At 33.1% G+C, this 13908-nt stretch overlaps 1 long non-coding RNA gene across 2 annotated transcripts; it reads left to right on the plus strand.

The window, feature by feature from the left end:
• The first annotated feature begins 2 nt into the window (after nucleotides 1-2).
• LOC147814909 (uncharacterized) lies at nucleotides 3-11928 on the plus strand. Of its 2 annotated transcripts, XR_015431331.1 has the most exons (4): nucleotides 3-459; nucleotides 2064-2107; nucleotides 2825-2911; nucleotides 11671-11928. It is a non-coding gene; the product is annotated as an uncharacterized LOC147814909 (long non-coding RNA). The 2 variants fall into 2 exon arrangements; XR_015431330.1 differs by lacking the exon at nucleotides 11671-11928 and having other exon boundaries at nucleotides 2825-3495.
• Nucleotides 11929-13908: the final 1980 nt, after the last annotated feature.

The raw sequence follows: 13908 nt of genomic DNA on the forward strand, positions 1-13908 counted from the left end.
CAAAAACGCACTGTCTTGGCTGACCGCCCTCTTATAACCCTAAACTTTGGCGATCAGCTGAAATGGGTGATTGCCAAACGAAATCTATCGCCAACTGCTTGGATGCCCGCTTTTTGAACGTGATTGAAAATGGCGAAAATGTTTGAGCTGGACGTACTCGGAATGATTAAGCAATGAAACGAATTCGCTAGGTAAGTCATATTTTTAATTGTAAATTTACTATATTATCTCCAATGTTCTTTCGAATGCTAAGAGCTGCACCATTTGCTCAATTAATTCAAAATGCCTTGGATATTTTTACTTGCTACCCATATATTCCAACTACCTCACTACTGAAATCAGTTATTTTGCATCTATAGTTTCCTGTCATATCATAAACAAAATTATTTTTCAAAGCCATTTTCTAGATTTGATTGAGCTGGATTTTATATTTTGTCATCATGAAAATTTTATTTACAGGTAATTCTTATTAATTAAAGATTTATAATATAAGTGTATGTTTTAAAAGCATTATATTTTAAAAAATCATGAGATTTTGTTAATATTAAGAGATCATACTAAATTTCCTGAAAATGCAAAGATTTAGAATTTAAATTACATAGTTTGTTTTCCTTTATGTATTTTTGAAAATCATAAACCAAAAGAAAAAATTTTCATTTATCAAAGTTTTTCCATGTTTCCAGAAATCTTTAGTTAGATTGTCTAAAATTAGCAACGCAGTTTAGTAATGAAATTTTTTAAATTTAAATGATGAGTTGATTTACGTTTATTTCAGAGACATAATACAAAGAGATTTTTTTTCTAGAAAATATATTAATTAAATTTTATTTTGATAGGAAGCTTTTGTATTGAATTTTCTTCATAACAGGGGAGAGTTCTTAAATCATATTCAAAATAGTTTTGTTTCAATTTTATTATAAACTTATGTTAAAAAGAAATTCTAAATATGAATCTGTAAAGAAACAGAAAAATTCTTATTTTGAATTTTAGATAATATTTATCATTTTCGTTCACAATTACTGCTCTTATTATTCTTTTAGATTGTCTAAACTATTACATAAATTATGAGCATGCATACTATAATCAAGAAATTTTATTCTATATGTATCACATTTATGTGCAAAACAATTTGTACACATAATTTAATTTTTATTTCAAATGCATATAAAATTATTATATTTCTTTAGAATATAACTCATATTAACAAATTAATAACAATTTAAATTAACTTATTTAGATTTTAATTTGAAATTAAATTTTTCATTTACTACAAACTATTTATATTTTTTTCTATCTATAATTTTTATTTTCTCAAAATTCCAAGATTTTTTACAGTTAATGTTTAAGTCAAAAACTACTATGTAAACCAAACCTTGCTTATTTCTTCTGTACTTCTGTCCCCTTTACTCTTTTTACTAAGGGATTCCATGGTGACATATTTAACTGTTTTCTTAAATGTTTAACCTTATTGAGATATTGATGTTGTCGCAGATGAATGTATTAGCAAAGATGGCATTCATTAAAACTGGCAGGGCAATATTCAGTCTGTGAAGAATGCATGACTAAGTTGCTAAAAAGAAAGTGTATGTATACACGACTTTATGTTTACTTATATATATGTTAACTAGATTCATGAAAACATTGTACTCTTGTCTTGACATTTAAGCCTGATCACCACAACTCAGCCCATTCAAACAAGAGAGAGTAGTCAAAGAACTGCATCAGACTTAGCACTTTGATCCTGTAAGGAAAAATATTCAGTAGAAAGTGTTTTTTTCCCTGATATTCTTCTTTGTACTACTTTACACAATGGAGAAAAATGTTTAGAGGCAATAGAATGTTATGAGTTAGTTTAAGTACTAATTCTCACAACGGTTGTGGTTCTGCCCCTGAGGGACAGAGGGAAGATCGCTAAGAACATTGCCCCTGAATTATAAATACTCTTTCACTTTAAATATATTTGGTATATACAAAGTAACATTATACAAAACTAAGTAGAGAGATTACTGTAATAAAAATTTGTCTATTGCACAGAGATTCATCTAATTTTATTCTTTTTTTAGCTTAAATGACAGACAGATTAAGAGGAGCCAATACGAGTATTTCAGTTAGTATCAGTAGTTAGTACTATTGCTACTAGTATAATGTTTTTTATTTTGATTATTCAACTAATTGTATATTAACTGTGGCATTTTAAGTGTTTTAGTTTTTTTTCTTCAACTATATTGTTGTAGTATTCTGTTTGCAAATTAAAATTTTAATAAAATAATAAAAGTCAAAATAAATATCTTTTAATGTTTATCAGTATTTGTCTTTAATCAAATGTAGGTTAAGAAAAAGTCAATGTTTTGCTGGTTATTATCTTCCTCTATTATTATTAAACAATAAGTTTATTAATATATTTTTTATATTAATTATTTTAAAAATTATTTATTCTATTTGCTTTATCAATTTTAGAAATTTATTATTTTAGCATTCAATCTCTAAAAATGGTGAAAGATTTTAAAAGTATTTAAATCTTACCTCTTAATAAATGAATTATCATGCATAAGTATTCAACATGGTTGATTTTTACTTATAAAACTTTCAAAGTAATGTAAGGTCTCTTTTTTCTCCCTAAATGACATATGGGCTAAAGAAGAAAACAGAAAAAAAAGCAATGAAAAGTTTATAAACTTTTATTATTAAACCATATTTTTGTTAATATTGGTTTGATGCTGTGGTTATTTTTTAAAGATTTGTATTTTCCCCTTTAAGGTTAACATAGTTCTTGTATCAGAAAGTTAGTTGTTTATGTTATTTTTTTAAAAATTTCTTATTTCAGCCATCAGTCTGTTACTGTCTGATCGGAAAAACCAGAATTAAGTTTGCAAGTTGTGTGGTATAAGAGGCAGTCTAAAAGAAATATGAGGTTTGTTTTTTAATATTTGATTCTATTTAAATTTTACTTGCTGATTTAGTAGTATTAGCATAATTCATAACACAAATATTTATCATGTTTTCAAATAAACTACAGTTACATAGTTTGGGCATAGTTATCCAGTAGCACAGTTTATTACTAGCTGTTTAGATGTAGAAACCATTATTTATTTATTTCTTAAGTTATACTTTAACAATACAAAGTTGAAAAGAAGCCCCTTTTTTTCTCTTTTGAATAAAAGGTTAAATTAATAGTATGTTACACCCTAAACTTAAAGTTACCAATAAGAAGTTATCAACTTTCCTTGATTTAGCAAGTTGAAGCAAGCCAGTCATTGGCAATTTTTTTATTTTTTTTATTCTAAAATTAGAACTGAAAAATCAAGTATTTCTTTCCTTATCAATGAGCAAGAAAAGTATTTTTAGAATATAATTTTGCAAAAAAGAAATTAATTGCTTTTGTATTTTTCAGCTATTTTATTGCTTCAACTCTTTATTTATTCTGTTTTTTAAATTAAAAATCAACTGAGGATGCAGATTACAACAGTTTTGGCTATACCAATCATTTCAATTAATGTTATTATAATGCTTTATTAAATTTGCTGTTGCCCCTGAGGGGGTTTACCTTCTTTAGGTAAATACAGGGAGTCACGCCCCGGGGTACCCTAGTGATCTGTCCTCCCTTCCGTTTCTTCTCCCTTTTCTCCTACTTTCTCCTTTCTCTTCCCCCTTGTCGTGGTTGCCGAATTCACTGGTAAGGGCTTTTTATTTGTGTTCGATTACCACCCTGTTGTATCGGACCCAGATGGGAAGAGACCACCCACGTGTTCGCCGTGCGTGGAGACCCGTGTCCCTGGAAAAGGGGATCCTGGCAGTTGAGGGGCATCCTGGTACCCCAATACACTGCTTTGGCCCTTGCTTCAGGTAAACGGGAGGTGCATATTGGCCTGTATGCATCAACCGGCTAGTCACGACCGTCAACTGTTGACTAGGGTCAAGTCCGGGGTCACTTACTAGGCACCTCGTTAAGGGTGGAGGCTGCTTCAGGGGTGACTCGCGGACGTATAGCTATTGGTTAGCATCGGTGTCAGGTAACGAATTATGTTACTTGCATCCCCTTAGTAGGACTCCGTGGTGGGTGATGCCGCTGGTAGTAGAACTGTTTTTATTTTCTATGGCTGAAGATAGTACGGTGTTGAGTTCCGCACACCAATGCAAAAACAGCGGAACATTCTTAGCACCATGTGAATACGCTCGTTACTTTTTGATGAATCTGACAAACCCAAACGTACCTAATACCTCATTTACCCACGTATCTCCATTTCTGATACATAAGGCTCTTCTTTCCATTCTGGGAGAAGTTGCCTCAGTAAAAAAGCTACGCTCTGGTGACCTCTTAGTTGAAGTCTCCTCTGCAAAACAGGCAACTATTCTGTCAACATGCACCACCATGTGTTCATTTAATATAACAGTAACACCTCATAGATCTTTAAACACCTCTCGTGGCGTCATATCAGAAACAGAATTTATAAATGACACAGAAGACATGATATTAGATAACCTTCAATCTCAAAACGTTACATCTGTTAGAAGGATTAAGATTCGCAGGGATGGTAAACTCATCCCTACGAAGCACCTTATCCTCACTTTTGCGTCTGCTAAATTACCGACTGAAATTAAAATGGCTTGGATTAACTGCCCGGTTCGGCCTTATATCCCAAATCCTTTACGTTGTTACCAATGTCAAAGGTTTGGGCATTCAAAAACATCTTGCCGAGGTCGACCGGTGTGTGCCCGTTGCTCTAGTACAGAGCATGAAGACACTTCTTGCGAGCTGCCACCTCTTTGCGTCAACTGCAAGGGTGATCACGCAGCTTACGCCAGAAGTTGTCCGAAATGGTCACAAGAAAAGGAAATCCAGTCAATTAAAGTATTACAAAACTTAACATTCAACGAAGCCCGCAGAATAGTTACGGCCCGCACTCCCCGTCCGGGTGTGTCCTACTCAGCAGCAGCTAAAACTTCATATCGCACAGTAAGTACGCAGACAGATTCCTCAATATCATCTACCCCACAACAAACTAAACAAAATCCAAAATTTAATTTTACCGGACCATCTACTTCTCACAGATCTGTATCCAAATCTCCACCTCCAAAAACATCTCGAATGACATCCCCAGAAAAGCCTCGTCCTGCTTTAAAGCAACGTCCGAATATAAAGTTGCCACCTAGCCTAAAACCAGGTATTCCTAAAAAGAATAAAGACCCAAAATTCATACAAATTGCTAAAAAGTCCACTTCAGATATCTTGCAGAAGATGGACACAGAAATAACACTACATCCATCGGATGACGAATCGGTTTTCGACGACCCACCGATGGATGTCACGTCTAAATCAAAATTTAAATCCAAAAGATAATGGCAAGTTCCATTATCTCTTGGAATTGTCGCAGTGTGCGAAATAAAATCTCAGACATCAGAGATATAATTTTTAAATATCAGCCATCATGTTTTTCAATCCAAGAAACTCATTTAACATCCTCTGATAATTTTAATGTTCATAATTATGCATGTTACCGAAACGACCATGACGCCGGTAGTAGACCTAATGGTGGTGTCGCGATTTTAACATCAACAAGTTTTCCATCAATTCGTCTTTCATTGTCAACGTCATTACAGGCTATTGCAGTTAAGATTCATATAAACATTACGATTACAGTCTGTTCAATTTATATACCTCCACATGCTTTAGTTTCACAACATGATTTAAACTCATTAATTCATCAGCTGCCTACACCTTTCATTTTGCTTGGGGACTTTAATGGTCACAATGAACTATGGGGTAGTTCCGACACAAATGCTAGAGGGCATCAAGTTGAAATGCTCATCCATGACCATAATCTATGTTTACTGAATCAAGGTGAAGACACTCACTTTCATGAACCAACGCGAACTTTTCATTGCATTGATCTTGCTTTATGTTCACCTGCGCTTTTACCCTTTTCAGAATTTTCGGTTGATAATGATCTTCATAATAGCGATCATTTCCCAATCATTGTTTCATATACATCTACTGCTTCTACCACTACAAGACCCTCTACATTTATTTACCATCGTGCTGATTGGAGACTTTTCGCACAGCTTGCTGACATTACAGAAGATATGATATCAGATGAAAATCTTGAAGCTGCTGTTGAAACGGTGACTTCTGTGATCATCAATGCTGCACAAAGTAGCATACCAAAAACATCAACTTCTCGTCCCCGGCATCGCAAGCCATGGTGGACTGCTGAATGCTCCGCAGCTCACAAAGAAAAACAGAGGCTATGGAACATCTTCCGTCGGTATCCTACAACGGACCATCTTGTAAATTTTAAACGAGCTAAAGCGATTGCACGCAGGATTCGGCGCCAAAGCCAGAGAGAATCTTGGTCACGCTATGTTTCATCCATCACATCTACAACATCTCCCAGACAAGTCTGGTCGAGGGTCAAGAAAGCGAATGGTATCTACCGTGAATTCCATCTTCCGGTATTTGATATAAACGGTATCACGCACTCTGACCCTGTAGATGTGAGTAACATCCTGGGTGAAACATTCGCTGCCGTATCTAGCATTGACAGTTACAGCTCAGCTTTTCAAGCTCACAAGCATAGAGTTGAAGCCCAGACGCTGCAGTTTACGACTCGACGGCAGTTTCAATATAATTGTAAATTCACTTTTCATGAATTGCAGCGAGCGTTGTCAAAAGCACCCAATACGAGCCCCGGCCTTGATGGTGTATCATATTACATGCTTCGCCATTTGACTTCTGCATCTTTGCAGAATATCCTGTTACTTTTTAACAGATTATGGACGGAGCAGATATACCCATCTAGTTGGCGGCTGGCTCTTGTAATACCAATTTTGAAGCCAGGTAAGGATCCGACGGAACCAATTAACTACCGCCCGATAGCGCTGACTAGCTGCTTCAGCAAGGTATTCGAGCGTATGGTCAACTCTCGCTTGGTTTACTTTCTGGAGAAGAAAAAACTTATCCCCGACTATCAAAGTGGTTTTCGAAAGGGCAGGTCGACTATGGATAACATTGTTGCTTTAGAATCACGTATTCGTAATGCTCTTGTCCGACGTAACCATTTTATCTCTATCTTCTTTGATATTGAGAAGGCGTACGATCGGACATGGAGATACGGCATTCTAAAGGCATTGTTTGATATGGGCCTCCGTGGTCACCTACCTATTTTTATCCAAAACTTTTTGAGTCAGAGATATTTTCATGTCAAACTGGGTCATACACTTTCTGATCTCTATATCCAATCTGAAGGTGTTCCACAAGGTTGTGTTCTGAGTGTTATACTTTTTATAGTTCATGTTTCTTCCATTTTAAACATTCTACCTCCTACAGTTTTTGGCTCACTTTATGTTGATGACCTCAACGTCTCATGCTCAGGATCTGACATGAGAGTAATCGAGCGTCAACTACAACTTGCAGTCAATAAAATAGTAAAATGGTGTCATGAGAATGGTCATACCCTATCACCTTCCAAAAGCTCTTGTGTACATTTCTGTCGGCAACGTCGGCTTCACAATGATCCTGTTATTCATATTCATAACATTGCTATACCCATCGTAATTGAAACAAAATTTCTTGGAGTTGTTTTTGATCATAAGCTTACTTTTCTGCCTCACATAAAACAATTGCGGAAAAGATGCGAAAGATCCTTAAATATGTTAAGGGTGCTTTCCAACACGTTTTGGGGTGCTGACCGCACCGCGCTATTGCGAATTTACCAAGCACTTATACTGTCGCGCATTGACTATGCATGCACAGTTTATGGTACTGCTTCTGCTTCGCAATTAAAACGCCTTGATACGGTGCATCACACTGCATTACGCATTTGTAGCGGTGCATTTCGCACTTCACCCATGGAAAGCTTGTATGCTGTTTGTCATCAACTGCCACTGGATCTACGTAGAATGCAATTGTCCTTGACGCACTACTACCGTATCATGTCTTCAGCCTCACACCCCTTACAGCATGAGGCTACTCCAATAAGTTTAATGCGCCTATATGATGCTCGACCTTCTTATGTACGTCCTTTTATAGCTCGCATGCGATCGCACATTCAAACATTTGCTATTTTAGATTCACCATCACAATCAGTTGACCACGTACTTATCTCACCATGGACTGTTTCACCATATCATTTTTATTCTCTATTTGAGGTGTCTAAGAAATCTCTTGTATCACCAACCATATTTCAACAACTTTTCCGTTCTCATCGTCATCAGTTTTCTCATTATGTTCCGATATATACTGATGGCTCAAAATCTCCTGGATATGTTGGCTGTGGTGTCATCATTGCTGACGTCACAAACAGCTACCGAATTCCTGATATATGCTCCGTTTTCACTGCTGAAGCTGTTGCTATTTTATTAGCATTACGACTAATTTCTACACGCTCTACTCGGAAGTATTGTATATATTCCGATAGTATGAGCGTTTTGAGCCAATTAGAAAAGTTTCACTGTGATACTCATCCAATTTTATGTTTCATTGTTCATTTGTTAACTACTCTTCAGAAGAGGGGATTTGAAATTTTATTTTGCTGGGTACCGAGTCATGTTGGTATTCCAGGTAATGAACTAGCTGACTCAGCTGCACGATCTGCCACATCTGTTTTAACATTGTCCGTACCCTTCTCTGACATGAAACTACATGTTCGAAAAATTGTAAAATCATTATGGCAAGAACAATGGGACCTCAAAGTTTTTAATAAACTCCACAGCATCAAATCTGATTTGGACCATTTCCCAGTACTTCGATTGCGTAGAGCAGATGTAAAACTAACCCGTCTTCGAATTGGTCATACCCGGTTGACACACCTCCATTTGTTGCTAGGAGAACCCGCTCCTCAATGCCATGGTTGTAACGTTCCTCTCACAATTCATCATATTTTAATAACATGCCCATGTTTTAACCAGTATCGGTTAACGTATTTTGGAAGTTCTATTTTATGCATGCAAGATTTGTTAGATAATATTCATCATCCAAACATTTTTGCGTATTTACGTGCTCTTGGTATTTTTAACTGTATATAAATGTTTTAATACATTTGCAATTTTATTCACTTTACTTACTTCATGTATTTTATTTGATATTCACACTTTTATCTGATTTTATTCATGCCTTTTACCTGATTTTATTCATCAACTTATACAATTTTATCAGTTATAATTATACGAATAACTAAGTGTTGCACGCATCATGTCTTATGAACTGTTTTTACCGTATTGTTTGGCGCAGCATGTCCTCTTTTGGACTTTGTGCCACTAAACCCTACATTCAATCCAATCCTAAATTTGCTGTTGTGTTTTTGTCAGAGTGTTGTGTTTTGTAAAGTTTTGAAAAATTCTTGGAATTAATCATGGACTTGGTAATTTAAAATGTAGATTTTATTATATTGCTAGTTTTTGAAATTTGGATTACATGTGCTAAAGTTTTTATGCTTACATACTTCATTATTTGTTTGATGATGCAAGAATAACATTACTACTATAAATGATATTTTTAAATTAATATTAAAATTTTGAATAATATTAAGGGTTCAAGAATCAATAATCGAAAAGAACAAGTTCTGTTGTATCACAATTTGTGCTTCATGTTTTGTTTATCCAGTTGCAATGCTTTTAGTTTTCTTCCAGGTTGTTATGATCATCAGTTATTGTGATGCATCCTTAAATGTAGAGAGAAGGCTCCTTCATCGACTGAATTTTCAACCATGCTGGCCTGAGAATTATTACGATTTCCAGGTCAGTGCTTGTTGAAATTCCAGTTTTGATCCGTCGTGTCCAGTTTTCTGTCAAATCAACATTAAGAAGGAAGTTATGATATTGAATAAGTATAAATTTTAATTTGTTTTAAAGATATATTTAATCTTGGTTTGTTTACGGAGTTAATATATTACGTTGTACTATATTTTATATTAACCTTATCTATTATTAATATTTATAGTTTTATATAAAGAAAATTCTATTAAAAATATATGTATATATAATTTATATGTATTTTAATATCTTACATAATTATTAATATGGTATCTCATGAAATTTTGTTTCATTATTGTCGCATCATTTTTTTTTACACATTTTTTGTGGTTAAAAGTCCAAATTATTTTTTGTTGTAGTGAGTAAAACAATTAATTGCAAGAAATATGAAGAATTTCAATGTACTTTTACTATGTCTTATTGCCTTTATTAAATTTTACATACATTAAAGTTTTAGATTTTGTGTTTACGTTTTTTATTATTTGTAAGATTCTACTTATTAAACATTTCTGTAAATGACATTTTTAAATCTAATATTATAGTTCAGAATAATATGGAGAGACTAGTATAGAATTTGAATAGTTGAGAAGAAGCACAAGTAAGTAGCAATTGTATCACAAATTGTAATTTGTGCGTCTTCGTGTTTTGCATATCTAGATTTGTTGCAAGTTGAGACTTTCTTTTCATCAACTAATCAGGTGTATCCTTTAAAAGCTCCTTCAGCATGTCTTTGTCTTAAATGGGAGTGATGAAATTGCTTGTTATGACCATAATTTGTCGGAATAGAAATACCTACTGGAATACATGCTGTCAAAGACTTGTGTTGATGCTGAGTAAGTATAAGTGTCACATTTCTTGCCTAAATAATTGTTAGTGTGACAATTTCACTTGCTAGTCATTTATTGTTGCTGCCTCTCTGCATAAATCTAAAATTGGTATGCACCTCCGACATATTTTATATTTGTAGATATTTTAATCTCTTACATTATAATTAATTAGGTATCTTTTTCATTGCATTATATCTATGTGGGGTAAAGCAATTTTTTGTGCTTCTAATTATTATATTGGATATAGTTACTTATAATAGTATGAAAATATGCATATTTGAATTAGTTACTTGTGTATATTGAATATTATTTGAAAGGAAATATGAATGACTAATAAGTTATACTTTAATAATACACGGTTGGGAAGAAATCAGTTTTTTTTTTCCTCTTTTGAAGGTTAAATTAGTATATTACACCCTAAATTTAAAGTTACCATTAATAAGTTACCAATTTTCTTTGTATAAATATCTTCAAATGGTATAAAAAATTGTTTTACATTTTATTATATTGCTACTTTTTAAAATTTAGATTACATGTGTTAAAGTTTTCTGTTTACATACTTCATTACTTGTTTAATGATGCTATGATTACATTACTACTATAAATAATACTTTTAAATTAATATTAAGAGCTCATTAATTTTAATAATTGAAAAAGCACAAGTTGTGTTTCATGTTTTGTATATGCAGTTGCAATGCTAATAGTTTTGTTCCAGGTTGTTATGATCATCAGTTAATGTGATGCATCCTTAAATGTAGAAAAAAAGGCTCTTTCATCCACTGAATTTTTAACTACTCTGACCTGAGAATTATCAGAATTGCCAGGTCAGTGCTTGTTGAAATTCCAGTTTTGATTCTTCAAAAATTCTGGGTACTCCAAATCAACATTACGAAGGAAGTGGAAATATTGATTTAGTATACATTTAAATTAGTTTTAAAGATATATTTAATAATGCATGGGTTATTTACAGAATTTATATATTATATACTAGTATATTTTATATTGACTCTATATTAATTTGATTGAGTTAAGAAAATTGATTCAGGGTTATCTTTATAAATATAATGCTTTTAATTTTTTTTTTTTTTTTTTACAGATTATTACAATTTTCAGGAATCTTTTCATGAGTGGAATTTTAGAACTTAAGTGACTTTTTTGTAAGCTGTACTGTGATCGTTTTCTTCTAATTAGAAGAATCTGTTTGCTTCACTATTTATAAAAATTTATGCTAGGCTGTAATTAAAGTGTAGAAAATTTAACAATTACTATGATTTTTCATGAACATTATCAATTAGCTCAATATCAATATTATCAGTATCAATATTTTAATATGAAATGCAAATGCATACTAACAATGTACCACAAATTATTTTATAAATAATATATATGTGTGTGTGTGTGTGTGTATCTCTTTCCATAATGATTGAACGAAAGTTCTAAAATATTTATTAAAAAAATTTATCAGGGCCATGAAATTCAGCTAATTATGGAGCAAAAAACCAGGGTTGGGAATTTTTAACTTAATTTTTTCAGTGGTAAAATATTTTAGGCAATTAATTAAAGTTGTTTTGTTAGACTATTTAAAAAGTATTTCATAAAAACGTTTTCTACCATTAATATTTTAATAAAAAGTAAGAAATTTCCCTTTTTCCTATACATTATGTTAACAAGTCTACTTACAAATATAAATGTATTGGAAGCATATGTATAGGAGTGAGTTATGCTGGCTCTTTGCTCCTCAGTTCTATACATAAAAATGCTGTTCTTCAGAATTATATAATGTCCTTTTTCCGGGGTAGGTATATAGTTCAATTACTTATAAATTAAAGATATCTTGTTTTATTTTTCTCTTGACATAATGAAAGTTTTAATATTAAAGAACATGGAAATTCTTATGAAACTTTTAGGCATAACACAATATACTTATAAATAATGCAGTATTGGATAAATGCATTTATTACTTTAAAAAACTTTAAAAAAAAATTAAAAAAATATCGAATCCCTGAAAGAACCGATTCAGGTTTTTTCAAGGAATGGGTTTTTCCAATTTCGTCTGATTTTGTCTTCATTTCTTTAAATTTTTGTAGTTTAGTCTTGCTGCATAAATAAATACCATAAATTTTATTCCTAACCAAGCCATTAATAATAATTATTTAAACATTTCATTATCTATGTCATTAGTCACAAGTAACAATACTATTTTAAATGAGAGTAAAAAAGTCCAATTACCTTTGTAGGATTTACCTATTCTGTTTTAAAATAGAATTATAAAAAAAAACTGCTAAATGTTTTAACAAAGAATTAAATTATTTATTTTAATTCAAATAAAGTTTTTTACTTGGTTGTTGTTAATTTACGTCGCACTAGAGCTGCACAATGGGCTATTGGCGACGGTCGGGAAACATCCCGGAGGATGATCCGAAGACATGCCATCACAATTTTGATCCTCTGCGGAAGGGATGGCACCCCGCTTCGGTAGCCCGACGACCTGCGCGCGAAGTCGAGCACTTTACGGTAGCACAGTTTAGCGAGGACCAATACCGCACACCCTCGGTCCCTACGCAGACTGATCCAAGTGGTCACCCACCCGCACACTGACCGTAGCCAGTGATGCTTGACTTCGGTGATCTGCTGGGAACCGTGTCTTAACGTCCACTGCGGGACGGTAAAAATTTTAATAATATTACAAAATAGCAGACAATGCCTTTTATGTAGAGTTTCATTAGAATGAATTTATTTGTAAATATTAGTTAGAATATTAGACTTAGAATATTTTCACATCCTACGAAAAATATAAATATTAAGGAATAAAAGTTCAAATTATATTATCAATGTTTGAATTTCCTTATGGGTGTAATATTCTAATTTAAAAAAAATTGTTCATTTAAAATTAAATTTTACATTACAACCGAAATTTATTGTAACAAAAAGTTTAGGACCAGATATCAAATTCGTAGAAGTATGCTCCGAAATGCTATTGAAATATGGGAAATGTTGCAACAAGTTTTTACGGATTCGTTATCGAACTAATGAATGAACAACCGGTATAATAATTAACGTTGTAATGATACACTCAAGAGCCAAAACATTATGACCACCTCTTAATAACGAGTTGGCTCACCTTTAGCCCGTAACACAGTTGCAACCCGCCTTGGCATGGATGCCACAAGTCCTTGGTAGATGGCCGGAGACAGATTGTACCAGATGTTTAAGCAACGGTCACACAAATCCGAGATATTGCGACTCAGTGGTCTTTGAACTCTGAGCTGCCGTTTCATGACATCCCAAATGTGTTCTATCGGATTGAGATCCGGTGAGATAAGTGGCCAGGACA

Source organism: Parasteatoda tepidariorum, chromosome 2 (genome assembly GCF_982258835.1).
Source record: "Parasteatoda tepidariorum strain Cologne lab strain chromosome 2, Ptep-v5.0, whole genome shotgun sequence".
Classification (NCBI taxonomy): Eukaryota; Metazoa; Arthropoda; class Arachnida; order Araneae; family Theridiidae; genus Parasteatoda; species Parasteatoda tepidariorum.